Raw genomic sequence first — 27,145 nt, forward strand, 5'->3', positions numbered from 1 at the left:
TTAATCTTGTTAAAGTTTATCAGAAAATTGCTTAAGCATTTATCAGGAATGCTCATGTCCTCCCAGAAGGAGGTTGTGAATTGTATCACGAAAGTGTTCTATCCCAGGCTGTGATTGGAACTCTCTTCTTAATCATACCCTTAAGAATTGGCAGAGCACCGTGTCTCACTCCTGTAATACCAGCACTTTGCGAGGCCGAGGCCAGAAGTTCAAGACCAGCCTGGCCAACATGGTGACACCCCATCTCTACTAAAAAAGAAACATAAAAATCAGCTGGGCGAGGTGGCATATACCTGTAATCCCAGCTACTGGGGAGGTTGAGGCATGAGAATCACTTGAACCCGGAAGGCAGAAGTTGCAGTGAGCTGAGATCGTACCACTGCACTCCAGCCTGGGTGACAGAGCCAGACTCCGTCTCACAACAAAATAAAACAATCATGGCCGACACTTCCTGAGCCTTCACTATGCATCTAGTCTGCAGCTGTGTCAGAGGCCTGGCTTTGAAGCAGGTTCTGGATGCATTTCATCATTGACGCCCTCCACTCCCCAGCATGCTCAGTTCAGTGTAGGTCTCTGCAGGTGTCTACAACACGCTGATGAGATGGGTGAGTGGGAACAGTGGCCATCACGTCCCAGGCCTTTGCACAATGTGGAACACACAGCACCCTCTCCATACCATCAAGATGGAAATAAACAGGTTTCTGAGAGTAGAAAGACCACCCATTGCTCTCCCAGTTTCACTGGGTATGAGTTTGTGCTATTTGGGAGAATGTGATGTGCTAGGTGCTCTGTCCAACACCATAAAGTAGGTTCCTTGTCACGGAGATAACAAGGCGCTTTGTTCTGGCCACAGAGCCTGGTAGAGCATCCAAAGGCTCATTGCCAAGCATGGATTCCTTTCCTCTGATGGACAATGAAGAATTGGATCCAAGTTGCTCATTAAGTTCCTTAGGGAGTTGTTGGACATCTTGCCACTGTATGAACAAACGGATGGACCTGGCTGCTGGCTGCAAGGATATTTTGGAAAAAGCAGGTCTGCCTACCCATTATGAAGACTAAAATATTATACTGGGATAGGGTGCATCATCTCCAAGCTGGTTTGGGGGTGAGGTCAGTGGTTCTCAAAGCGTGGTCCTCTGAACAGCAGCATTGGCATCACCTGGAAATTTGTTTGAAGGATGAATGAGCCCGGATGCGGTGGCTCACACCTGTAATCCCAGCATTTTGGGAGGCCGAGGCAGGCCAAGGTCAGGAGTTCAAGACCAGCCTGGCCAACATGGCGAAACCCTGTATGTACTAAAAGTTTAAAAATTAGCAGGGCGTGGTGGCAAGCGCCTGTAGTCCCTGATACTCCAGAGGCTGAGGCAGAAGAATTGCTTGAACCCAGGAGGCAGAGGTTGCCGTGAGCCGAGACTCCGCCACTGCACTCTAGCCTGGGCGACAGAGCAAGACTCTGTCTCAAAAACAAAAAAACAAGAAGTCAGATCCCAAATCTACTGAATCAGAAACTCAGGGGAGGAGCCCAACAATCTGTGCTTTAACAAGCATTGTAGGTGATTTGGATGCATACTCAAGTTTGAGTTGAACTGAATTTTTTTTTTTTTTTTTTTTTTTTTTTTTTTGTTCAGAATATCTCCCTGTCGCCCCGGCTGGGGTGAAGTGGTGTGACTGTGGTTCACTGCAACCTCTGCCTCCTGGGTTCAAGTGATTCTCGGGCCTCAGCCTCCCGAGTAGCTGAGATTACAGACATACACCATCACACCCAACTAATATTTTTGTACTTTTAGTAGAGACAGGGTTTTACCATGTTGGCCAGGCTTGTCTTGTCAGGCAAACCACCCATCACGGCCTCCCAAAGTGCTAGGATTACAGGCATGAGCCGCTGTGCCCAGCCCTGAGTTGAATTAAATGGTAGTATCTTTTCCTCTTTCCTTCTTATTTCACTTCCTAGCATCTTCTCTTTCTCACCATCCTCTCCCATCCCTTCTCCCTCACAAACCAGCAACACCTTCTCAGAAGCCACTGGGATGTGATCTAAGCGCTCAGGTGGGTTGCAACATCTTTTCAGAGATGACCAGGGTGGGAGATGATCAAGCTCCAGAACACTGTTAAATTCTCCCAGTGGAACCTCTGAAAGCAGACCTGCCTGGATGAGCTGGGAGACATCCTGACGACCATGACAGCACGTATTTCTGAGGCAGAAACAAATCCGGGCCAGAGTGTGGAGCCTGTGCTGTCCTGGGGCCAGCTTTAATTGATCATAAGAATGTTTGGGGCAAAATGGCATAGAATAAGAACAGCAGTGGGAGAAAAGGTGAAAGCCATAGGTTACCACAGAGAGGCCTGGAGCAACGGAGCTATTCTGAGAAAAATACAACAAACAGCCACCGGGATGGATTTGTTAGAACACATCAGCATTGGTCGGGTGCAGCAGCTCTCGCCTGTAATCCCAGCACCTTGGGAGGCCAAGGCGGGTGGATCATCTGAGGTCAGGAGTTTGAGACCAGCCTGGCCAACACGGTGAAACCTTGTCTCTACTAAAAATACAAAAATTAGCCGGGTGTTGGGGTGCATGCCTGTAGTCCTAGCGACTCAGGAGGCTGAGGCAGGAGAATCGCTTGAACTCAGGCGGCAGAGGTTGCAGTGGGCAAAGATCACGCCAGAGTGCTCCAGCCTGGGCGTCAACAGTGAGACTACGTCTCAAAGAAAAAGAACATATCAGCATTTACTGAAGACTCAAACGGACTTCCTACACATCTGGGGCTGATAGTCAGAGGATGTTCAAGGAAAGGGTGACTTCTGAAGGCTGGAGAAAAAGAGATACTCCTATAACACATGCAAAAAGAAGATACACCCCAACGGCTCGTTTCAATAAATATTTGCCAAGTGCCAGCAATTCGCCAGGGCACATGCTGGATTTTTAAGCAGGGTGCAGATCTGGTACCTCACTCTGGTACTGTGGTCCCTGCTTGGAAACTCTTCAGCCACATCCTCAGCCACCTCTGGGTTGACATAGACCATTCAGGATCCCAGGGCAGCTCCGGGATGCTAAAGTCCAAAGGGCTGAATTGCTATGGACTGAACTTTGTACCCCCAAAAGTCACATATTGAAGCCTGATATGGTTTGGCTGTGTCCTCACCCAAATCTCACCCTGCATTATAATAACCCCCATGTGTCAAAGGCAGGACCAGGTGGAGACAACTGAATCAAGGGGGTGGTTTCCTCCATACTGTTCTCATGGTAGTCTCAGAAGACCGGATGGTTTTATAAACGTGAGTTCCCCTGAACAAGCTCTCTTGCCTGCCACCATTAGTAAGACGTGACTTTGCTCCTTATTTGCCTTTCGCCGTGATTGTGAGTCCTCCCCAGCCATGTGGGAACTGTGAATCAATTAAACCTCCTTCCTTTATACATTACCCAGTCTGGGGTATGTCTTCATTAGCAGCGTGAGAACAGACTAATACAAAGCCTAACCCTCAATGTAACTGTATCTATACATAGGGCCTTTAAGGAGGTAATTAAGGTTAAATGAGGTCATAAGGGTGGAGCCATAATCTGATAGAATTAGTGGCCTTATAAGAAGAGACACCAGGGAGGCCATTCTCTCTCCACCATAGGACACAGCAAGGCGGCCATCTGCAAGCCAGCAAGAGAGCTCTCATCAGAAACTGAATCAGCCAGCACCTTGATTTTGGACTTCCCGGCCCCCAGAAGTTTGAGAAAATTTAAGTTCTGTTGTTTAAATCACCCAATCTATGGAATTTTGTTATGGCAGCCCAAGCTGGCGAAGATAACTCCCTCTGCCCACCCACACCAAGCTGTCCCGTTGCCATGGCTATACCACAGTTTAGGGCAGGGGGCAATTCAAGAGGTGGCCTCTTGCACAGTGCTAAATGGGAAGCAAAGTCAAGGTCTCCTCTCTTGTTCTCAGTGTTCTCTCTAGTATACTTGCACCCTCTCCAAGTCAAAGTCCAGAGAAGGGAAATTGGGACACCCATGTGAGCTTCTTGTCATCTGCTTCTCTGTTCCCCTTGTTCCTCCTTAATCCCTAAAGGTTAAAAAAAAAAAAAAAAAAAGCATCAGGTAAAAACCTTTTGTGACCCCCTAATTATATCTTTATTCTTTCTGACTCCAGCTAAGCCTTAATGGTAGACAAAAGTGTCTACTTCACATCCCTGAAAATTTTTATGGGAATAGATTCTCCAAGTTTGCTTACTTTATAAATGTGAGTTCCCCTGAACAAGCTCTCTTGCCTGCCACCATTAGTAAGATGTGACTTTGCTCCTATAAAGGAGCAATAATTTAAAAAAAAAAAAAAAAAAAATTGAAGAACCCTGCCTTGCAAGGCTGTTGTCCTATTGCATAATCCTATTTTTGAATGGTAAAGGCTGACTGACACTGTGGTCTTCCTTGGCATTCAAATCTCCCCCAGCCAAAAGGGCGCCCGCAGTATATTAGAGAAACTATGATGTTCTGGGAAAAAAAAAAGAGAAAGGCATGTTAAAATAAAAAATATATCACCCAATTTGCATATATACACACAAATCTTCTTTTTTTTTTTTTGAGATGGAGTTTCACTCCTGTTGCCCAGGCTGGAGTGCAATAGTGCGATCTCAGCTCACTGGAACCTCCACCTCCCTGGAACCTCCACCTCCCAGGTTCAAGCGATTCTCCTGCTTCAGGCTCCCGAATAGCCGAGATTACAGGCGCCCACCACCACACCTGGCTAATTTTTGTATTTCCAGTAGAGATGAGGTTTCACCATGTTGGCCAGGCTGGTTTCAAATAAATCATCTTTTAACCAAAAACAATGGTATATCACATTTTACATACTTCCCTGCTCTGAGCTTCATTCACCTAAAATTGTATCTTCACCTTTCTCTCTTGGAACGTAGATATCTATCTTGCTGTCTACCTCTATCTCCCTGGTCCAAGTCACCAATATCTCTCACCTATACAACTGCCATAATCTTCCAACTGGTCACCCTGCTTCCACTCTTGCCCTGGTATAATCTGTTCTCCAAACAGGAAAAAAAAGAAAAAAAAAATTTAAATAAAATCTGCTAATGTCAAGACTTCTGCCTCTAAATAGAAGGGAGTAGTTGACAGGCCAATGTTCCTGCTAAGAACTGGAAAGGGTGGATAAAATAGAAAACCATCATTTTAAAGGCATCGGAGAGCTCTGGAGGCAAAAGACTGGAGACACTAAAATTCCAGAAAGGGGATGAGGCGTGGTAGCTGACACCTGTAATCTCAGTACCTTGGAGGTCAAGGTGAAAGGACAGCTTGAGCCTAGGAGGAGTTTGAGACCAGACAGGGTCTCAACATAGCAAGACCCTGTCTCTTAAAGAAATAAATAAGCAGCTGGGCGCGGTGGCTCACACCTGTAATCCCAGCACTTTTGGAGGCCAAGGTGGGTGTATCATGAGGTCAGGAGTTCAAGACCAGCCTGGCCAAGATAGTGAAACCCCATCTCTACTAAAAATACAATAGCCAGGCATGGTGCTGAGTGCCTGTAATTCCAGCTACTTGGGAGGCTGAGGCAGAGAATTGCTTGAACCCGGGAGGTGGAAACTGCAGTGAGTCGAGATCGCACCACTGCACTCCAGCCTGGGTATCAGAGCAAGACTCCATCTCAAAAAAAGAAAAAAAATTAGCTGGGCATGTTGGTGCACAGCTCAGCTTCCCAAGCAGCTGAGATTAAAGATAATCATTAGCATTCTTTCATATTTTTAAATTAAGGTATTTATAGTTTTGGATATAATGCTATTGCACAGTTAATAAACTACACTATAGTATAAACTTAATTTTTTTACACAAGGGTCTTCACTGTTGTCCAGGCTGGCTTTGAACTCCTGGGCTCGAGCAATCCTCTGCCTTAGCCTCTGGAGTAGCTGGGACTACAGGTGCATGTGCCACCACACCTGGCTAAAATAACTTTAATGCAGTGGGAAACCAGAAAATGTGTGCAACTCACTTCATTGCAGTGGTCTGGAACAAAGCCTCTAAAATACAGCTACATGTACTTATCTGGGCTGGGATCTCCTTGAGGTCACAAACTGCCTTACTCACCTAGTATCCTTTTCTCTAGCTTAGCGTCTGGCTCCCAAGTAAATACACAATGCTTTTTGAGTGAATGAGCCTCACTTTCCCAGCTTTCCATTCTCCTCTCAGTTCTGCTGTGGAGTCTCCCACCAGCTGCTTCCCAGGCCCTCATACTCAGCACACAGCCCAGCAAAGGCCACGCCTCCTTGACCTAATCCTGGCTCTTGGGCCACCTTGGTCAATGGACTGCCCTTCTCAGAGTTCCTCAGGCCCTGAAGACCTGGGATGGCTCCTGCCTCACATGCAACAGTGGCAAGAGGCACACATGATGATCTGATGCCAGATGAAATATGCAGACTTAGGTACTGGCCTGTATTCTACTGCTATCCCCTCCACTGTGGCAGACATCAGTCATCAGTTACAGCTTCCTCAAGTGGACCCAGATTCCTTCCCCTGGCATCTGTTCAAGCAGCCACAGCCAGTTGGCTAAAGGTGGCAAACAGAAGTCAGAGGATGGTCCTCAAAGGCCAAGGCAGAAAAAGGACCTGTGATTTCTGGATCCTTCTGCAGGGAACCCACTGGTGGTGTGGTGCCTTTAAACATCAAGAATGCCTGCCCCTTAGGCCAGGCATGGTGGTTCACATCTGTAATCTCAACACTTTGGAAGGCCAAGGCGGGCGGTTTACTTGATGTCAGGAGTTCGAGACCAGCTGACCAACATGGCAAAACCCCGTCTCTACTAAAAATACACAAATTAGCTGGGCGTTGCAGCACATGCGCATAGTCCCAGTTACTTAGGAGGCTGAGGCACAAGAAGTGCTTGAACCTGCGAGGCAGAAGTTGCAGTGAGCCAAGATCATACCACTACACTCCAGCCTGGGCAACAGTGAGACTGTCTCAAAAACAAAAAACAACAAGAAAAAAAAGAATGCCTGGCACACCATTAATGTGCCAAATTCATCAAGACAGGCTTACCAGCCTGATTTTTGCCCCAGCTCCAGTCAAGGTGGTTTTAACTTCAAATGGGGAGATTAACTGCACCTTTTCACCATGGCCCTTGGGACATGTGTAGGTTCCTCCCTCTGTAAATCAAGAGATGAGAGTTCATGCATGCACATCCTTAGATAATGTCTTTGCTGCAATTTTTCTTTCTCTTAAAAACAGGTCTCACTCTGCCACCCAGGCTGGGCTGCAGTGGTGCCATCATTAACTCATTGAATCTTCAAACTCCTGGGCTCAAGCACTCCTCCTGCCTCAGCCTCCTGAGTGGCTGGCTTGGACTACAGGAGTGCACTACCGTGCCTGGCTAATTTTTGTGGAGACGGGATCTGTTGCCTAGGCTGGTTTTGATCTCCTGGCCTCAAGAAATCATCCCACCTTGGCCTCCCAAAGTGCTAGTAATACAGGCACAAGGCACCATGCCTAGCCCTTGCAATAACTGACTTTACCCTAATCTCCAAAGCCTGACTGTAAGGGAACCCCTCAGTTCCATCAATGGCAGCTGCTCCATGTTCACCTACTCCCACTGTTACCCCATAACCTGGCTCTCAAGTTGACACCATGGATTTTACATCCCACACATGCTGACCAACTTGCCCCAGTTTGCTCAGGATCTCCCTGGGTTTAGCAAAGAAAAATCCACTTTCTGGGAAACCCCTCAATCTCAAGCAAACTGGGATAGTTGCTCTCACAAGTAGGCATTTACTTATGAGCCAGGTCATCCAGGACACTCCAGCCTTCCTGAATGACATCAGACCTGTCTCACTCCATAATCTACCCTGACTATTCTGCAATGCCCTCAATTCTCATGGGTCCTAAATGCCTAAATGTGAACCAACTACCAGCACTTGTTCGCCTCCTAGTTCCAAATGTATACCTCGAACAATATCCTCTGAGTCAAGTCTCCAGAATATACGCATTAAGAACAGGAAAGGCTCAAAGGGTGAAAAGCAGATCTGGCCTATGGCCTACCTTCTCCAAAGCCAGCCTTGCAGGCTCACGGGTTGTCACTGATTTAAGAGGCAGATGGAGCAATTCTGTAAGGTTTATTGAATGGGTGGATAAAAAGTGAACGACAGCTACAAATTCAAGAATAAAACTCTTGGTTATTAAAGTCACTCCAGGCATGGCCAGAGGGATGCGGGGCTGGCCTTCCCTGTCCATGGTCCTCCGAGGCAGCTGAGTCTCCCATGTCTGGACCCCGAATCTTGTGCAGATTGAACAGCGGATCCGGGGTGCTCTGAGCAGGCAGCAGGGAGCAGCTCTGGTGACACTGCATGTGGTAGCCTCACTCTCTATTCTCTGCCCCTCTGGTGTCCATAAACACCACCAAGAGATTCTGCAACAACAGAGAACAAGTGAGACCAGTGATTTGAAGTTCCCATCTGTATAAGCACAGACCAGCTGGGCCTCTGGCTGTGGGTTCCGGCTCTTGGCATCAACTCACCATGGCGAGAAATATCAGCAAACCCAGATCCCAGGTCACCAACTCCATGGTCTTAGGACTTCCTTGGACTGTCCTTGGATCTAAGGCTGAGACCTAAGAGGGTAAGAAAGCATACAAGTATTTAGTCTCCAGGGCCATCTCCTCCTCCCCAAGCTGACACCACGGAGAGGGGTCCCATTCAAGCAGGGCAAAGCTCCTCATTCAGGCACACCAAATTAAAAATCCCAACAGAAAGGACACAAAAGGACAAACATCTTAGTTCTGTTTTTCTTTCAAACAGTTCACAATTGGGGCAAATGACCAGCTAGAGTGATCCACAGGAATACGGCTTTCCTAGTCCCACCTACAACTTTCTCCATTTATTCAACATTACTGATGGCGCCTAGAGAAACAATACGGATTTCACATTTCATGAAGCAAAGCCCGTGATTCACAATTCTCACGTGTGCCCTTCACTGCTATCTGAACTCATTCCAGCATGGGGCCCAGAGAGAAATGCTGACTGGTTTCTGGCAGGAGGATCCCTAACATGAAAAGACAAAATGAACCCTCAGAAGTCAGCGGGTGGGTCTAGTCACCATATCACCGGCCTACAAAGGCCCAAGCTCTGAAGGGCTAGCAGGAAAAAGGCTGCAGCATGGGAAAGCTCCAGGGTTTGAAAGGGAAGGCTGGACCAACGGAGGGAAAATGTCTTTCAGCACTCCTACCCCTGCACTATTAATGATCGGGGCACAGGCAACCCATGGTCATTTTTGGATACAAGAACAGGGAAGGACAGAAGAGAGCCAGCAAGGGAGGGAGGCTGGTGTCCAGGGCCTGAGGAATGGCCTGAGACAGGGAGAGCAGCTGAGCTGAGCAGAGGCCCAGCCACGGCCACCGTGTGTACTTCTAAGGCCCCAAAAGGAGTCAAGGCACTTCCAGCATTTAAAAAAATGGAAATGCTTTTGGGCTGGAAAAGGTCAGGAGCATGTGGTCCTAACATCATACACGCACACCCTGAAAGAAAAACTCACTGCTAATCCAGATCACAGCATACTGCGGACACACCAGCGCTCAAGCAGGGAGGAAGGCTCCCCCAGGGAACTCACTTTACCCACGTACATTTCTGGAGGCCCTTCCTCTGCAACAGCCACTGAAGGCATGTGAGAGACAGCCTCACAGCAGGACAGAACGGGGAACCACGGGATACCACTTTTACCTTGTTTCCCCTATATCATCCAAGCCCCAGGAATAGCATATGACTCTGTAGGATGCAAAAAAACATATTCCAGACAACAGTCTAAAAATCTCACCTTAGGGACCCATGGTCCAGCGCCCTGCTGCTATGAAGGCAACACATCCCATGGAGCCTCTGCACACAGCGGACCCATCTGAAACAGACACAGAGAACACTTAACACAGGGGCTGGCAGATCATAAGCATCCCACAAATGCCACTGTCTCTATTAGTACTTACAGCCACATTATTGTCTCAGGAACAAGAAAAACGTAACTCTAGGAAGGGGTCGGCAGACTGTGAGAGAAATGGCATCTATGCTATCCGATGTGCCCGCTGTGTGCTGCTTATCAGTATACATTAAATAGACCCAGCTATCCCTCTTCTGGACACATACTCAACAGAGATCAAATCACACCTCACAAAGACATCTGCACTCCAATATTCACTGCGGCATTACTCCCAATCGCCAAGATACGGAAACAATCTAAGTCTCCATCAACAGATGAATGGAAAAAGAAAATGTGGCATACACACACGTGCACGCGCACGCACACACACAAAACAAAACATTATTCACCCATAAAAAGAAGACCCTTGGCCGGGCGCGGTGGCTCACACCTGTAATTCCAGTACTTTGGGAGGCCGAGGTAGGTGGATCACCTGAGGTCAGGAGTTCAAGACCAGACTGACCAACATGGTGAAACCCCATCTCTACTAAAAATACAAAAAATTAGCTAGGTGTGGTGGCACACACCTGTAATCCCAGATACTCGGGAGGCTGAGGCAGAAGAATCACTTGAACCTGGGAGGCGGAGGTTGCAGTGAGCTGAGATTGCGCCACTGCACTCCAACCCGGGCGACAAGAGCAAAACTCCAGTTCAAAAAAAAAAAGAAGACGATGACGACCCTGGGCTAGGCATGGTGGCCCATGCCTATAATCCCAGCACTTTTGGAGGCCAAGGCAGAAGGATGGTTTGAGCCTAGGAGTTGGAGACCTGGAGACCAGCCTGAGCAACATCGTGAAACCCCATCTATACAAAAAATACAAAAATTAACCAGGCATGGTGGTATGTACCTGCAGTCCCAGCTACCCAGGGGGATGAGGTGGGAGGGTCACTTAAGCCCAGGTAACAGAGGGAGACCCTGTCTCAACAACAACAACAACAACAAAAAATAGAGAGAGAGAGAGAAAAAGATCCTGTCATTTGCCACAACATGGATGGACCTAGAGGATACTATGTTAAACGAAATAAACTAGACACAAACAGTGCATATCTCACTTATGTGTGCAATGTTAAAAAAAAAAGTTAAAAAAAGGTCAAGCATACACAGATAGAGAATAAAATGGCGATTATCATGGGCAGGAGCTGGAGGAAATAAGGAGATGTAGGTCAAAGGACACCAAGTAGCAGATACACAGGATGAGTAAGTTTAGAGGGCTCATGCACAACATAAGGGATTTCTGTTAAGTAGATTTCAGCTGCTCCTCACATACACCAAAAGCGGTGACGATGTGAGATGACAGATATGTTCATCGGCTTTACCACAGTAACCACCGTGCTATCTGTATCTGTCCCATTATTCTATAACATCATGTTGTAAACTTCAAATATAGACAATAAACATTTTAAAAACAGGTTGGGTGTGGTGGCTCCCGCCTGTAATCCCAACACTTTGGGAGGCTGAGGCAGGTGGATCACATGAGACCAGCCTGGCCAACATGGTGAAACCCTATCTCTACTAAAAATACAAAAATTAGCTGGGCGTGGTGGTGTACATCTTTAATCCCAGCTACTCGGGAGGCTGAAGTGCAAGAATCACTGAACCCAGGAGGCAGAGGTTGCAGTGAGCTGTGTTTGCACCACTGCACTCCAGCCTGGGCAACAGAGTGAGACTCTGTCCTAAAAATAAAAATTAAAAACAAAAGGATGCCGAGGCCAGAAGGCTTTTGGAGCAGGCTACGTCTGGCAGTGATCAGCACACACCTGGGATGGGTACCGAACAGGTGGGCTGGGAGAGCCCCACGCCCACCATCTGGTGTGTAAGAGCTGTGTTCATACATCTGACTATACCGCACATTGTCTCCCTCAATTACTACTCCAGCCCTTGCCACTGTAATCTAAGGCCAGAGGGAAGATCCACCCCTGGTGGACCACGGACGCTGCTCACGGCCAGGACTGAAGGTGGACTGTAACAGCTGGCTTGCTCTAGGACATTTTTAACCCCAGCACTGCTCAATGGGATAAGCCTTGTCACCTTACAACAATGTGCCTTCTCATTTACTTTGTGTCCAGGTGCAACATGTCAGTTACCAGGCATGACGTGAAACAAGACAGAGGCACTGCCCTGAGGAAGCTCACTGCAGAGGGGGCATGAGAAGCAAACCAAGAATCCCCAGACAGTGTGACCAGTGCTGCCAGGTGGGAAGGAGTGTGATGGGGAGGCAGAGAGAGCTTCTGGGTGTAGCTCTAGGAAGGGGTAACCACTACTGTGGCTCCCAAACTAGCTCAGAGACATAAACTCAGTGAGGCAGGTCTCTGCTTCACCGTCCTTTCCTTTAGCCTCTGAGTACCCTCCACCATGCTGGGCACAAGGGGCACTCAATGAACCATACAGCACCAGTATATGGTAGACGTACATAACAATGGCTTCTTAGGAAACGAAGGTTGCCATGTGGAGGTTACTGGGGGAAGGTGCTATACAATCTGCATGCTTTTTACAAGCGGAGGAGGTGCTCCCATCCAGCCCACCACCACTGGACTGCCGACTGCCCTCTAAGCTCCCCCAAAGAAACCCTGTTTCCTTCACTGGCTCCAGGTCTCTTCTCCGGCCTGTTGAACCTGGCGCCATCCCTAATGAGGAAACAGGGATCTGGCACGACAACCAGGAACCAGGAGGTAACATCACTGATGAGAATAAAGACATGTGCGAAAGCTCCAGAGTTTGGAAGGGACAGGAGTGGACCCTCCAAACACGGGGAAGCGCTTTCGTTGATTCCTCTCCCTGCACTATCAATGACCAGGGCACAGGCAGCCCACGATCACTTTCGAATACAGGGGCAAAATAGGGCAGTGAGTGAGCTGAGAGGGGAGGCATTGCCAGCAGCTTAGGAAGAACCCAAACTAAGAGACCTGGAAACAAGTCAGTGACCAGATTCGCAGCCTAGAATTGCAGCAGCTGCTTCTGATTCTCAAAGATTTCTAACATGGTTTGATTTCTCAAACTTGAACATGAGTAAGAATCACTTGGAGAGCGTGTTAAGCCAGATTGCTGGCTCCAGCCCCAAAACTTCTGACGTAGTAGGTCGGGACAGGGCTAAGAACTTGCACTTCTTACAAGTTCCCAAGTAATAGGGATGGTGCCTGGTTCTGGGACCACAGTTTGAGAACCACTACTCCAATGCTTCCCTCATAAGATAATGAGAGGCAAGATCAACTCTGGGTGAAACGTTGAGAATTCACTGGGTTAGGAAGTTAGGATTGTGTGATACTACTATCCATACGTCGGCCAGGCATGGGCTTCCTATCCATAATCCCAGCACTTTGCGAAGAAAAGGTGGAAGGACTGCTTGAGCCCAGGAATTCAAAACAAGCCTGAGCAACATGGTGAGACTCCACCTCTACAGAAAAATTTTAAACATTAGCTGGGTGCAGCAGCATGTACCTGTGGTCCCAGCAACTCGGGAAGCTGAGGTGGAGGATCACTTGAGCCCAGGCCGAGGCTGCAGTGAGCCATCACTGCACCACTGCACTCCAGGCTGGGTGACAGTGAGACCCTGTCTCAAAAAAAAAAAAAATCCATAAATCACTTGATAACGAGGATTGTCACCAAGTCCAGAGAAAACCACTAGCTAATTGCCTGCCTCCAAAATGCAGTACTCCTCCCACTTCAACAAACTATGCCAATCCACATTAGGATGACTCAGAGCCCAAGGGGAGCTCTGTAAGCCCCACCCTGCTTCACACAGTGGAGTGGCCGAGGAGGAAAAGAGGGTGTCACATGTCCCTGTGGGCCTCAGTGGAGGAGCAAGCAATGGGAAGCAGCCTCTGCCTCCCCACTAGTGACCTCAAAGCCTTCGTCCTTGCAGCCTGAACACCAGTGCATTATCTAGAGAAGCACCCAAGATTCATACCTTACAAGCACCACAGTTCAGCCTCTTCTTGAAGAAACATCACCTGGGAACACTGGGCCCATAGGACAGAGGTCAGCTGACAATCCTGCAATGACAAGAAGTCACACACATCACTTCTTATAACACATCCCACTATCCAACATGTTCAACAGGAAAAAGCGACCTCTCAGTTGGGATGGGGTTGGCTAGAAGGCGGCTGCATCAGTGACTTCCCCTTGGTCCTCCCTCTCTAGCTTTATTCTTATCTTACAACTCCACCCATTCCTCCGGCGGCAACCTGGGAATCAGTCACCCTCAGGGGAGCCCTGAAGGCCAGCACAAAAGGCAGAGGGATTAAGAGCTGGAACGGTGGCCAGTGAGTGACACCAATGCACACCTCAGTGGGGCAAGAAAGCAGGCAAAACTCTTGGGTGGGAAGTGAGGGAAGTGTTTTGCCTCTCAGAAGCCGGCTATGCTACCCTGGCAGCAATGAACACTTTCTCTTTCTTATGACAAACCCTTCAGGACCCCCATTCCAGGCCAATGACATGTAAAGATGTAAAGATGCTACCCTATCCTGTCCCCAAGTTACACACACACACACACACACACACGGTCAGCCCTGCTCACCCCAACCTCAAAGTCTCCCTCATGTTGTCCCCTCTTCCCTGGTACATGTGCTCCTCACCTCAACCTCCTATTCAAGTGCTATAGAAACCACCTTCAGGAAGTTAATTCATGGAAATTCTGTGGATATCACTGTACATGCCAATATTGCACTCATTCAAAACTGTGCTATCCACCGCGATGCACCATGACTCATTATATATCACATTCCCTTCCCATGAGCCAGACTGATGCTCCACAACCCAGATCCACCCCTCAATACACAGAGCCTGGTTTCTGCAAAGAGAAGTCAAGCTGAGAAAGACCTAAGCGTGATGTCCCCCGGCACTGACTCTCAGGTGGCAGCCAAGAAAGCACCGGACTCCTCAAGGGCTGGCAGGAGAAAAACAGGAGTGTGTGAAAGCTTCAGGGTTCGGATGGGATACGGTGGACCCTCCAAACACGTGGACAACCTCTTCCAGCGTTCCTCTCCCTGCACTATCAATGACCTAGGCACAGGCAGCCCACGATCACTTTCGGATGCAGGAGCAGAAAAGGACACAAGGAGAGTCAGGAAGAGCAGGAGGATGGCACCAGGGCCTGTGGGATGACCCAAGTTAGGGACAGTATAAGATTCCTGCAGCTGCCATCTGTCCTGTAAAATCCCATAAAACCTAACCACCAAGGGGAATCAAAGGGGAGACACCCCTGACAAAGGCCCTGGAAAAATCTGGGGACTAGAGAGCAGGATCATGAGGTCACATCTGTAAAAATCAATTCTGCCTTACCTTTGTTTTCTGTATCAGGAAATTGAGATTCAAAACAGGTCAGATGGCCCTTTGCTGGTATCTGGGAACTTGGCTCTAGAGATGTTCCCAGTCAACAGTTTACTGATCAGAGCTGTTCACTGGACACAGTCTCTCTATGCAAATAATGTGGTACAGGCACCTGTTTTCCTCTGGAAGTCTGGAATTCTGGTGCATGCTAGGCCGATGGTGTCTACATAACCAGCTCCCAGTAAAAAACCCGGGCATGGAGTCCCTGCTGGACTTCCCTGGGCAGGAACACTGCACACAGGCTGAACGCATTTTCACTGCTGAGGGGAGAGTGGGTCCCACGTGATTTCTGAGGGAGGGAGAGAGCATGAGGAAGCCGGCACAGGGATTCCTCCAGACTCAATCTGCATCATTTATCCTGAGCCATTTGGCTGTGGACCCCTCCAATGTCGCTAGGATAAATCTAAACCATTGATTACAACTGGAAAGAAAATGGTCAGAGCCAGGTGGTGGCAGAGGAAGAACTAAGGGCCAGATACAGATGACCCTTAATCCAGCCATTTTCCATTATGACTTGCTGCTGATGCACTGCAGGAAAAGCCCCAGCGCTCGCCCCAGGCAGGTCCCTGCAGAGGCCTCCCCCTCCACAGCTCCTGAAGGCACAGGAGGGCCAGCTCCAATCCAGGTTTACCAGGGAAGAGGAGTCTGGATCTGGGAATCCATGGGATGCAGCCCCTCTTCTCATCCTCACCTCTCCCTACATCACCACCAAAGCACCAGAAAAAAGGGAACGTGACTTTACAGGGTGCAAAAAGCCAAAGTTCCAGAGATGGACCCGAAACCTTACCTCAGGCCCCGCGGTCTGCCACTCTCCTGCGTCCCAACACCTCTCACCAAGCCTCTCTACACAGTGTTGCGAAAATGCTGACTAAACTGTTTTCACCCGAATAGCCGGCACGAAACAGCAGCTTATCTCTAAGAAAGGGGCTGGAGAACTTCTAAGGCAGGGGTGACAACGGCTTCATCTGTCAGGCCAACTGTTACCAAGTTCAAGAGGATGCTGGGGCCATGATGTTCTTGGGACTGAGTGTGCTGTTTGTCCAGCAGCGTCTGGCGAGCACCCGAGGAGGCAGTGGGGAAGCCGTGTACAGGCTGCTGCCATAAATCCCTCAGTGATATTCTCCCCTCCTGTCTCTGGTCCTTGACTCCTTTCCCCACAAGCTGGGGGGAAAATCCTCCCCAGTGGCCATATAAGGTCAAAGCCAACAGAACCGAGTCACCTCAGAATCCTCTGAAGGGGTGGAAAACACCAAATCTGCTCCCACCAATCCCACATAGGTGCTGACTCAGTATTTTTCTCCAACACCACAAAATGCAATGAACCCATCTCCTAACAATGGAGGGACTCTCCGTTTCTTGTTTTTCTTTCTTGAGACAGGGTCTCACTCTGTTGCCCAGGCTGAGGGCAGTGGCACGATTATGGCTCACTGCCGCCTTGACCTCCTGGGCTCAAGAGAGCCTCCTGCCTCAACCTCCTAAGTACTTGGGACTACAGGGGCAGGCACCGCCACACATGGCCAATTTTTAGTTCTTATAGAGGCGGGTTGCTCAGGCTGCAGTTTATCCTTTGTCCCACACGGTCGGAATACTGACCATCTGGCAGACAGAACAAAGTAGGGAACAAAATTCAGACACTACCCTTAAGACCACAGCAAAGAGGGCCAGGAGACAAGTCAGGCAACAATTTCTATGGGGTCAGCTTGGTGCAGAGGGGGTTGGATAAGGACGTGGAAGGAGAGGTGTGGAGGCGGAGAAAGCTTCCGGGAGGAAGGAGCAGGGCTGCCCTGTCTCAGCTCCACACCCAGCCCTCCTGCTCCTTGAGGCCAAACCCTTCACCTCGCACCCTTCCCTCATGTCTCACACTAACCTGCCCTGGGCCAGGGAGAAGAGCAACACAACTCACTAGATGATGCCAGGCACCAGGAGGCATCCAAGAGGTGGTGGGAGGGAGGAGGTGTGGGAAAGCTCCAGGGTTTGGAAGAGACAGGAGTGCACCCTCCAAACACGGGGAAGTGCCCTCGGCAGTTCCTCTCCCTGCACCACCAATGACCAGGACACGGGCAGCCCATGATCACTTTCGAATGCAGGGTCAGAAAGGGCAGAGGGCAAGCCCAGAAAGGAGGCCAATGCCAGCATTCTGGGCAATGGTCTTTCTTACCTAGAACAGAACAGCTGACATTGCAGCGAGCAGACTTACAGCCTAAGATTACAGGTGCTACTTCTGATTCCCCGAGATCACTTACCACTCCCTGCCAGAAGCTGAAAGGAAGGCAAACATGGGCAGAAATAGAGAATCCTGGGGCTCTTCTCAAAGACTGGACTGGCCAGGCGCGGTGGCTCACGCCTGTAATCCCAGCACTTTGGGGAGCCGAGGCAGGTGGATCATCTGAAGTCAGGAGTTCCAGACCAGCCTGTCCAATATGGTGAAACCCCAACTCTACTAAAAATACAAAGAAAAAATTAGCCAGGCATGGTGGCGGGCACCTGTAATCCCACCTACTCGGGAGACTGAGGCAGGAGAACCACTTGAACCCAGAAAGCGGAGGTTGCAGTGAGTCAAGATTGTGCCATTGCACTCCAGCCTGGGTGACACAGAGAGACTCTGTCTCAAAAGAAAATAAAAATAAAAATAAAAATAAAAATTGGTGAGGCGCAGTGGCTCACGCCTGTAATCCCAGCACTTTGGGAGGCTGAGGCAGGTGGATCACCAGAGGTCAGGAGTTCGAGACCAGCCTGGTCAACACGGTGAAACCCCATCTCTACTAAAAATACAAAAAATTAGCCAGGCGTGGTGGCAGGCACCTGTAATCCCAACTACTCAGGAGGCTGAGGGAGGAGAATCACTTGAACCCAGGAGGTGGAGGTTGCAGTGAGCCAAGATCACGCCACTGCACTCCAGCCTGGGTGACTGAGCGAGACTCTGTCTCAATAAATAAATAAATAAATAAAACAGACAGACAGACACACAGACTGGGCTGGAGGGTAGCAACATTGGCTATCTGTTCCACTGAGGCCCTCAGAAGACCACTCAGCTGGCTACTGGGTATGAATCCAGGCTTGAATCGGAAACGCAGCCCCTCTGTCCATTCCAACACACGGTTTTCCTCTCAACATCACAGGGTCTTTCTCAGGGACTCTCAGAGCCCAAATCAAGCTCAGGGAGCACCTTCTCGGCAGCCGCCCCTGAAGGCAGAAGAGGGTCCGGACCTGTCCCTGGCTGCTGAGGAAGCAAAGACACGAGCAAAGGGAAGCAGCCTTCACCTGTGCCCTCGCTCCCCACCCCTCCGCACCCAACCACCTCTGGCCTCACAGCCTGCAGAGAACTTGAGCTCTAGAGAACCGAGCAGAACCCCACTTACCTGGGACCTCAGAATCCATGCTCTCCCAGAGGACACCTCTCACACACATGGGGCAGCAGTCATGTGACACTCCTGCAGAGCACAAGAAGCCAAGATGTGACTGACGCATTTGGCACTGCTTATGGCAAGTCCAGGAAACCACAACATTCACCCACAGAAAACACACCTGGGGAATCAGGGTCTCAGGAGGTGAATGTACTGACAGCTTGTCTAGCCCATCTTGGGTCACTGACACAGTCCCCTGAGGTCGTCCCATCTGAAATGGACAATGGTTCCTTTCCACAAGAGGAAAACCTTGTAACTTTTCCTTTATTACCAACAACCAAGACACAAGCAGCCTGTAATCACTTTGCACACAGGGGCAGAAAAAGATCCAGGGCTTATTGAAATCGGAGACCAGTGTCAGAAGCCTGGAAAATGGCCTGAGCCAGGACAGTGGCACAGCAGAGCACAGGATGAAGCAGCTTCCGTCTTGTCCCACATAAATGGAACCTGCCCCAACCAGGAGAGGTAAAGGAAAGACCCTCCAGATAAGAAGCTGGCAGAGTTCTTCGGACGTGGAAGAAAGGGACTGTGTGATCCTAAGAAAAATCACCTCAGTGTTCTCCTGTTTTCCAGATGAGGAAACTGACGATCATAAAAAGAACCAAAGCTAGGGAGTGGTGGTAAGGCGTTCAGGACCAGGATACAAGTAGGTTTGATGCCAAAGCCCTCCAGCTTTTGAGTCAGATATTCCAAGACACAACAATGATAAGGGATCCCTGAAGACACTAGACCTAAGCAGGCACAAGAGAAACCCAATGCATTCATGACGGCCCCAAAGAGGGTAAAACTGGGGCCAGCACAAAGACACCCTCACCTCACTTCTCTCTACTTCCCAGAAGTCACGCCCAGGGAAGCTGCATGCATCCACTCTTGCAGGACATAAAGCCCCAGATCTCCAGAGGACAGACCTCATGGAACACCATGGTCCACCTGCTTCCTGGCAGGACGGAGACACCTCTCATGGGCCCCTCTGCACCAATCAACCTCCTCTGCCAGAATCAAGAAGCCCTGGATGAGCTATCTAGACATCACCTGGTCAAACCTGTTCTGGAAAGGACAAGGAGAACACTGGCACAGAACCAGGTGGTAAATGTTTCCTAAAAGTTGGCTGGCGTTAACAGTGGTTCACAGTCTCAGCAACACGAAAAGAGTTTGTCTAGAGAAGAACCACACATCAGGACAGCTTAAGTCTCATCTTATGCACATATTGTTGAATTTGTGATCCTGAAGCAGTACACTGAAGGGGCCTCTGAACCTAGGACAGGTTCTGGTGTGGCACACCAGCGTGGCGGAGTCTGGCATACACAGTAAGGGCTATTTCGGGCAGGATGGCCCATCTGTCATCTGTGGGTCAGGGCTGATTACACATCTCACTCTTCTATCAGCCATGCCTACCTATACCTCTGGCTTTGGTCCTTGACATCACAATGACAATCGTGTGGGGAAATGCATCCTGGTGGCCCACGGACAAGACCGTCAAAGGGAACACCATGGGATGACCACTGGGCCAGTGGGAAATAGCTCTGACCACCCCCACACCGGCTGCCTCGCTCAAAAGTATTTCACTGACATGTAACAAGGTGACATGCAAAGCCCTGTCACCTTACAATTCTAAGTCTTTAGCTGGAATGCAGTCCAGGCTGCAGCACAGGCTGGAACGCAGTAGCACAATCTCGGCTCACTGCAACCTCCACCTCCTGGCGCATGCCACCTGGCCAGTGTGTGTGTGTGTGTGTGTGTGTGTGTGTGTGTGTGTATGTGTGTTGTAGAGACAGGTTTTTGCCATGTTGCCCAGGCTGGTCTTCAACTCCTGGGCTCAAGCGATCCACCCACCTCAGTCTCACAAAGTGCTAGGATTACAGGTGTGAGCCACCACGGCCAGCCACAATTGTCTTTTTCCAGCTCCTGTGTTTTGTTTTTTGTTGGGGACATAGTCTCACCCTGTCGCCTAGGCTGGAGTGCAGGGGCGTGATCCTGGCTCACTGCAACCTCCACCTCCTGTGTTCAAACGATTCTGGTGTGCCTCAGCCTCCTGAGTAGCTGGAATTATAGGCATGTGCCACCACAACCTACTAGTTTTTGTATTTTTTAGTAGAGATGGGGTTTCACCATGGTGTCCAAGCTGGTCTTGAACTCCTGGCCTCAAGTGATCCATCCGCCTTGGCCTCCCAGAGTGTTGGGATTAAAGGTGTGAGCCACCGTGCTCGGCCCATCTCCTGTTTTTCATTTGTTCCTTAACTGCTGAAAATCAACCATCTGCCAAGCACCAGGTAAGTCGAGAGACAGGACTCAGATACTGAGACAGGCGAAGTGGTTCACACCTATAATTCCAGCACTTTGGAAGACAGAGGGAAAATCACTTAAAGCCAGTTCAGGACCAGCCTGGGCAACATAGCGAGACCCTGTCTGTCCCAGCTATTTGGGAGGCCGAGGTGGGAAGATCACTTGCCTACAGGAGTTCAAGGTATGATCACGCCACTGCACACTGCACCCCAGCCTGGACAACAGAGTGAGACCCTGTCACTAAACAAATACAATAAAATATTAAACAAAAGCTCAAGACACTGCCCTCAAGGTCACAATAGAGAGGCAAAGACAATCAAGCCAGTAATTGCCACAGGGTGTGACTAGCAGGGCTGTAGCTGTGGTTCTACCACCAATCCTGAGGCAGGGACACACCCTCATACACCTTGGTGAACGCCTTCCAGACCCCTGCACTGAGCCTTGCACAGGGAGCACTCAATAATCATCAGACACCAAGCGCCAGGAGGCATTTGAAAGATGGTGAGAAGGAGGTGTGCGAAAGCTCCAGAGTTTGGAAGGGACAGGAGTGGACCCTCCAAACACGGGGAAGGGCTTTCAGCGATTTCTCTCCCTGCACTATCAATGACCAGGGCACAGGCAGCCCACGATCACTTTCGAATACAGGTGCAAAAAAGGGCAGGTGAGCCCACGTTCGCGTGTTAGCTGCCACATCTCCAGAGGGCTGCTCACTCCCCAGGGAAGACAAAGGTACCCAGGACCCTGACAGTCGTCATCACTTCACAGGCAGAATCCATCTGTCCCCACCCAGAGTCCACAGGAAAACCCACTTCTGGTAAAAATGCCTCGGCTGTACATTCAGCCCAACAATTCTGAGTATCACACGTGGACAGGCACCATGGGTTTAAAAGCAAGAAAAACAGCCAAGGCCTCTGCCCTCGGAGAGCTTTTGCAGTTTCCCTACTTCACAGAAAGTCAACCTCAGGAGAATGAAGGAACTTAGCCAGGATGTGACCCCCAAGTCCAGCCCCTGTCTCCTAAATCGCGCTTTGCTCTGCACCCGCTTTGCCAGACAGTTCTCAGAATTCGGAACTGGCTGAGCTCATTGACTATCCCCTCTACTGGGTCCCACAGAAGGGTCCTCCCCCAAGGTGCGCATAAGCAGCGGCACTCACCCGGGTCATTCTCACCCCGCGGACAGTGGACGCCCCTCGGGGGTGCAGATCAGAGTGCTGCAGGAGGGGGCGCTGGCTGGTGCGAAGCCCTCCGAGGAGCAGCACAGCCCACAAGGCCTAGGCAGGGAAAAAGCACGGGGAGGGGGCTTTAGTACAAGGCCCGGGGACAGAAGTCCAGACTCTGCCCCACTGGGGCGCTGGGAGCGTCTTCCATTTAAACCACAGCTAACTGGTCTGTAAAATGAAGGTTCTAACACCTTTTAAAAGGTATTGAGGGGAAAACGAGTTAACAGTCCCAAGGATATGGCACAATGACTGACACTTTGTAGGCAACAGACAAGTGGCTTTGGGAGCTTCCAATGCCACGAGTCGGGGGCGGGCAGCTAAAGTCGCCGAGCCCTGTTTCCTGTCATCCAGGGGCACTAAGCCTCCCCGCAAAGTAGCTTCGCGAACAGGGGGTCTGACGTCTGCACGTGGCCGGCTCAACACAGCCGCGGCCGAGGGCGCGGCTCACCTGCCAGTGTCTTTTCCGAGGACACGCGAATCCCAGGGGGCTCACTCCAGCAAAGGGGACGAGGCACTGCAACAGGGACCGGGCATGACCTCTCTGGCCGCCTTCCCTGGGGCCTCAGTTTTCCCCGATGGTGAGAGTGGCACAGACCACGCGCCCTGCCGTGGACTCACCCGGCGCCCTGGCGTCGAGTGGCAGCGGAGACCTGACAGACGGCGCGGGAAGAATCAAGATGTCTGCAGATTTCGAGCGATGATGTGCGGTGGGTTGCGATGGTGTGCGATGGCGTGCGATGGTGAGGGACAGTGAAAGACCGAGGCCACACAACTAGGAAGCTACACTGGTTTCGCGCCGGCGGAAATGCAGATGAGAGCGCGAACTGCGGCCTACAGCGGAAGGAACCAACGCGAGCAGCCCTGCAGCGTCCCCTGGCGGAGCGGAGCTCAACTCCAGACTCTGGAGGACTTGGAATAAATTTCGAAAACAGCCTGAAAGTTTAGAAGTAATCTTCTCCCACTTGCTTTGCTTTTCTGTTTGTTCTGAAGATGTTCCTTGGTCACTGACTCTTATTAATCTGTAGGAATGGCCAAATTTCCATGATAGGAGCTGTTACTACGATGTGCTTAGTTTGAACTTTTTTTTTTTTTTTTTTGAGACGGAGTCTCGCTCTGTCGCCCAGGCTGGAGTGCAGTGGCCGGATCTCAGCTCACTGCAAGCTCCGCCTCCCGGGTTTACTCCATTCTCCTGCCTCAGCCTCCCGAGTAGCTGGGATTACAGGCGCCCGCCACCTTGCCCGGCTAGTTTTTTGTATTTTTTAGTACAGACGGGGTTTCACCGTGTTAGCCAGGATGGTCTCGATCTCCTGACCTCGTGATCCGCCCGTCTCGGCCTCCCAAAGTGCTGGGATTACAGGCTTGAGCCACCGCGCCCGGCCTGTTTGAACTTCTTTCTGCAAGGGTTCAGAGGCGTCTGTCTTTGATTCACCACTGTACTCAGTACCAGTTCAGTGGCTAGCACCGTTGAATGAATGAATTCTACCCCCACCCCATTCATTTTTTTCTGAACAATGTCAAACCAAGATGACTGAGTCATGGTCAGAGACTGGAATGTGAGGGTGAGAAGATGAGCCAAGAGAGGACAGCGGGTAACTGCTTTGCTAAACTCCAGCCTCAAAGTACACGGGATGGAGGGTGCAAAGAGTCTCTGAACTTGAAGATTTGCATTTGAGGAACTTGATCAGATTTGCACGGTGAAGGAGACTATAGACAGATGTCCCATGTTCTCTGCAGCATACTGGAGACAATCTTGGGAGGGGACTTAGTGGCCCACAAATTCTCATAATCACTAGCACTGTCTGCATCCGGGGCAGGGTGTGCCTCTTGGGCCTGAGACAGCCCTGCTACTGACTCTGCCCATGTTCTGGAGTGCAAGCAGCCCACCCTTGGGCCTGATGAGGAGCCCACACACTCCGCTCCAGTCAGATTCTTGGTACTCAATAGGTCAGAAGGACAAGAAAATCCAGGGCTGACCTATGCGATCATGAGGGAAATGGGGGTCCTTGAGGTGAGATCTACTCCATATTTTGTACCTGGGAGAGGCCTATGGGATTCCAAGACTGTAAGAACATTGGGAGTCTCTGTGATGGGGAGGGGCTGTGGGATGCTGCTATGGTTTGGCTGTGACCCCACCTAAATCTCATCTAGGACTGTACTTCCCATCATTCCCACCTGTCGTGGGAGGTAAATGAATCATGGGGCGGTTACCCCCATGCTGCTGTTCTTGTGATAGTGAGTTCTCATGAGATCTGATGGTTTTATAAGGGGCTTTCCCCTCTTTTGCTCTATACTTCTCCTTGCTGCCAGCATGTGAAGAAAGACGTGTTTGCTTCCCCTTCCGCCATGATTGTAAGTTTCCTGAGGTGTCCACAGCCATGCTGAACTGTGAGTCAATTAAACCTCTTTCCTTTATAAATTACCCAGTCTCAGGCAGTTCTTTATAGCAGCGTGAGGATGGACTAATACAGATGCTGTGACTGAGAGGACACTGGGCAGGGGGGTCAGGTGTGCACATTTGTGGCCACACAACCCTTGTGTCCTCTTCTGCCTCCTACTCTTGCTGTTACTCTCCATGTGTAGACTTTGGCTAAGTAACCTAACTTCTCCACCCAGCCTTAGTTTCCAGTTACAGAAGATAGGCAGTCATAGTTCCCTGCTCATAGCGTTACTGTGAGAATTAAATGAAATTATTTATATCAAGACTGTAGCACAGAACAAATATCCAAGGCCTAGTAGTTGCTATATTGTAGTATTCTGAGAAAGTTGAGGGCTTCTGCCACTGTAAGGACTCTGGGATTATTTATGAAGCAGAGGAAATGTGCTGTGTTTGAAAAGTCTAAGATATCATTGTCAGCCAGGCATGGTGGAGCAGTCCTGTAGTCTCAGCTACTCAGGAGGTTGAGGTGGGAGAATCACTTCAGTCTGGGAAGTTGAGGCTGCAGTAAGCCAAGATCACACCACTGCACTCCAGACAGGTTGACAGAACGAGATCCTGTCTCAAAAAAGAAAGAGAAAGAGAAAGATAGCATTGTCCAATAGAAATATAATGCAAGGCCGGGCGCGGTGGCTCACGCCTGTAATCGCAGCACTTTGGGAGGCTGAGGCAGGTGGATCACCTGAGGTCAGGAGTTCAAGACCAGCCTGGCCAACATGGTGAAACCCTGTCTCTACTAAAAATACAAAACTTGGCCGGGCGTGGTGGCATGCGCCTATAGTCCCAGGTACTCGGGAGGTTGAGACAGGAGAATTGCTTGAACCTGGGCAGCAGAGGTTGCAGTGAGCCGAGATCATGCCATCGCACTCCAGCCTGGGTGACTGAGCAAGGCTCTATCTCAAAAAAAAAAAAAGAACATAAATATAATGATAATGCAAGCCACATATGTACTTTTACATTTGCCAAGAGCATGTTAAAAAGATAAAAAGTAGGCCAGCTGAGGTGGCTCATGCCTGTAATCCCAGCACTTTGGGAGGCCAAGGCAGGCAGATCACCTGAGGTCAGGAGTTCGAGACTAGCCTAACCAACATGGAGAAACCCCATCTCTATTAAAAATACAAAATTACCGGGCGTGGTGGTGCGTGCCTGTAATCCCAGCTACTCATGAGGCTGAGGCAGGAGAATCGCTTGAACCCAGGAGGCGGAGGTTATAGTAAGCCAAGATCTCCCCACTGCACTCCAGCCTGGGCAACAAGAGCGAAACTCCATCTCAAAAAAAAAAAAAAAAAGATAAAATGTAAAAGTAAAATTAATTTTAATAATTTATTTAACTGAATATAACCAAAATATTATCATGTCAGCATGTAATCAATATTTGATAATTACTCATGAGCTATTTACTATTCTTTTTCTTGTATGAGGTCTTTGGAATCTGGTATGTGATTTACATTTATGGCACATTACAATTCCGACTGGCCACATTTCCAGTGCTCTGTAGCCACATGTGGCTAGTTGCTGCTCTACTCCCCAGCACAGATCTAAGGCAATCTGGCTCTCATCACCCCTTTGGAGCTGGAAGAGACACAGCAAACAGGAGGCTGAGTGCAACCACAACCCACGCCCGCCTTTGCCGCCCCACCTATGAGCCTGAAAGGGCTTGGCCTCCTGCATATTCAGATTGAGGCCTCACTGAGCTGAATCTTTTGAGCTAGCAATTAAGGCCAAGGTGCCCTCAGAAAGCTGGGAACAGGCAGAACTGCAGATTTTCTGTAGTTCCAGATTTTCTTTTGCACTCCTTATTCCCATAACACTAAGGAGGGCACCTTGGCAGGTTCATTCCTGCAGCCCCAGTGCCTATAGCAGGATGGGCACCTAAGAGGAGTGGTTGATGCTTGTTCCACAGTAGTGGAACAGGATGTTAAATTAGCCGGACGTGGTGGCGGGCGCCCGTAGTCTCAGTTACTCAGGCGGCTGAGGCAGAAGAATGGTGTGAACCTGGGAGGCGGAGCTCGCAGTGAGCCAAGATGGAGCCACTGCACTCTAGCCTGGGTGACAGAGGGAGACTCCATCTCAAAAAAAAAAAAAAAAAGGAGGTTTCAGCTGACACATCAAGGAAAGGAGAAAGGAGGCACCAAGATAGGGGGAATAATCATATACAATTGCATCTCAAGATTAACAAATGAGGCCGGGTGTGGTGGCTCATGCCTGTAATCCAAGCACTTTGGGAGGCCAGGGCAGGTGGATGACAAGGTCAGGAGTTCGAGACCAGCCTAGCCAACATGGTGAAACCCCATCTCTACTAAAAACACAAAAATTAGCCAGGCGTGGTGGTGGGTGCCTGTAATCCCAGCTACTCAGGAGGCTGAGGCACAAGAATCACTTGATCCCAGGAGGCAGAGGTTGCAGTGAGCCAAGATCATACTATTGCACTCTAGCCTGGGTGATAAGAGTGAAACTCCATCCAAAAAAAGAAAGAAAGAGAGAAAGAAAGAGAGAAGGAAGGAAGGAAGGAAGGAAGGAAGGAAGGAAGGAAGGAAGGAA

General features: G+C 49.7%; 1 long non-coding RNA gene and 5 other non-coding genes across 22 annotated transcripts; all 6 read right to left on the reverse strand.

Moving 5' to 3' along the window:
* Nucleotides 1–317: 317 nt before the first annotated feature.
* On the reverse strand, nt 318–22,993 carry LOC111553263. Of its 17 annotated transcripts, none has more exons than XR_002734869.3 (10): nt 22,789–22,992; nt 22,105–22,221; nt 18,789–18,878; nt 18,623–18,694; nt 17,507–17,703; nt 13,843–13,927; nt 9,785–9,862; nt 8,493–8,585; nt 8,018–8,384; nt 3,407–4,049 (listed from the first exon to the last, which is right to left on the reverse strand). It is a non-coding gene; the product is annotated as an uncharacterized LOC111553263 (long non-coding RNA). The 17 variants fall into 17 exon arrangements; XR_002734862.3 differs by lacking the exon at nt 18,789–18,878 and adding an exon at nt 4,954–5,019 and having other exon boundaries at nt 22,619–22,992; XR_002734861.3 differs by having other exon boundaries at nt 22,619–22,992.
* Nucleotides 9,129–9,256, reverse strand: LOC111553323. Its single transcript, XR_002734897.1, has one exon. It is a non-coding gene; the product is annotated as a small nucleolar RNA SNORA71 (small nucleolar RNA).
* LOC111553316 lies at nt 12,635–12,768 on the reverse strand. Its single transcript, XR_002734892.1, has one exon. It is a non-coding gene; the product is annotated as a small nucleolar RNA SNORA71 (small nucleolar RNA).
* On the reverse strand, nt 14,842–14,975 carry LOC111553319. The gene has a single exon (XR_002734895.1). It is a non-coding gene; the product is annotated as a small nucleolar RNA SNORA71 (small nucleolar RNA).
* LOC111553317 lies at nt 17,219–17,352 on the reverse strand. Its single transcript, XR_002734893.1, has one exon. It is a non-coding gene; the product is annotated as a small nucleolar RNA SNORA71 (small nucleolar RNA).
* LOC111553315 lies at nt 21,464–21,597 on the reverse strand. Its single transcript, XR_002734891.1, has one exon. It is a non-coding gene; the product is annotated as a small nucleolar RNA SNORA71 (small nucleolar RNA).
* Nucleotides 22,994–27,145: the final 4,152 nt, after the last annotated feature.

Source organism: Piliocolobus tephrosceles, chromosome 20 (genome assembly GCF_002776525.5).
Source record: "Piliocolobus tephrosceles isolate RC106 chromosome 20, ASM277652v3, whole genome shotgun sequence".
Classification (NCBI taxonomy): domain Eukaryota; kingdom Metazoa; phylum Chordata; class Mammalia; order Primates; family Cercopithecidae; genus Piliocolobus; species Piliocolobus tephrosceles.